Source organism: Humulus lupulus, chromosome X, assembly GCF_963169125.1.
Source record: "Humulus lupulus chromosome X, drHumLupu1.1, whole genome shotgun sequence".
NCBI lineage: Eukaryota > Viridiplantae > Streptophyta > Magnoliopsida > Rosales > Cannabaceae > Humulus > Humulus lupulus.
The window spans coordinates 178,037,070-178,037,920 of record NC_084802.1 but is presented as its reverse complement, the minus strand read 5'-3'; positions in this window follow the sequence as shown (position 1 = coordinate 178,037,920).

Genomic DNA, 851 nt, shown 5'->3' with positions numbered 1-851 from the left:
AGCTGAGTGATCTACACCTGAGCAAGATTAGAGAGGATGTTCTGGCTGGAGCATCCAGAGATTATACAGTGTCTGAGCTAGGCTTGTTGAGATACAAGGGGCGGATTTGTGTTCCGTTAGACACTGCTTTGAGGAGAGAGATTCTGGATGAATCTCATACTACACCTTACTCTTTGCATCCAGGCGCCACGAAGATGTATCAGGATGTGAGATCGTTGTATTGGTGGCCGAGGATGAAGAGAGATGTAGTGGAATATGTGGCTAAGTGCTTGACATGTCAACAGGTCAAGGCTGAGCATCAGAGGTCGGCAGGGTTATTGCAGCCTCTGGATATCCCAGAGTGGAAGTGGGAAGACATCACGATGGATTTCATGGTGGGCTTACCCAGGACCGTTGGTCAGCATGATTCTATTTGGGTGATAGTGGATTGCTACACCAATTTAGCTCACTTCTTGCCAGTGATGACTACTTATACAGTTGACCAGTATGCAGATCTCTATGTGAGAGAGATCGTGCGCCTCCATGGAGTGCCTAGGTTGATCGTGTCAGATCGGGACCCTACTTTTACTTCCAAGTTCTGGGGAAGTTTGCAGAAGTCCATGGGGACACAACTGAAGATTAGTACTGCTTATCTTTCTCAGACAGATGGGAAATCTGAGAGGATGATCCAGATATTGGAAGACATGCTTCGAGCATGTGTGCTGGACTTTGGTGGATCTTGGTGTAAGTATCTACCTTTGATAGAGTTCTCCTACAATAACAGTTATCAGTCTACCATTGGAGTTGCTCCTTATGAGATGCTGTATGGTAGGAAGTGCAGATCTCCCATTCATTGGGATAAGACAGGTGAA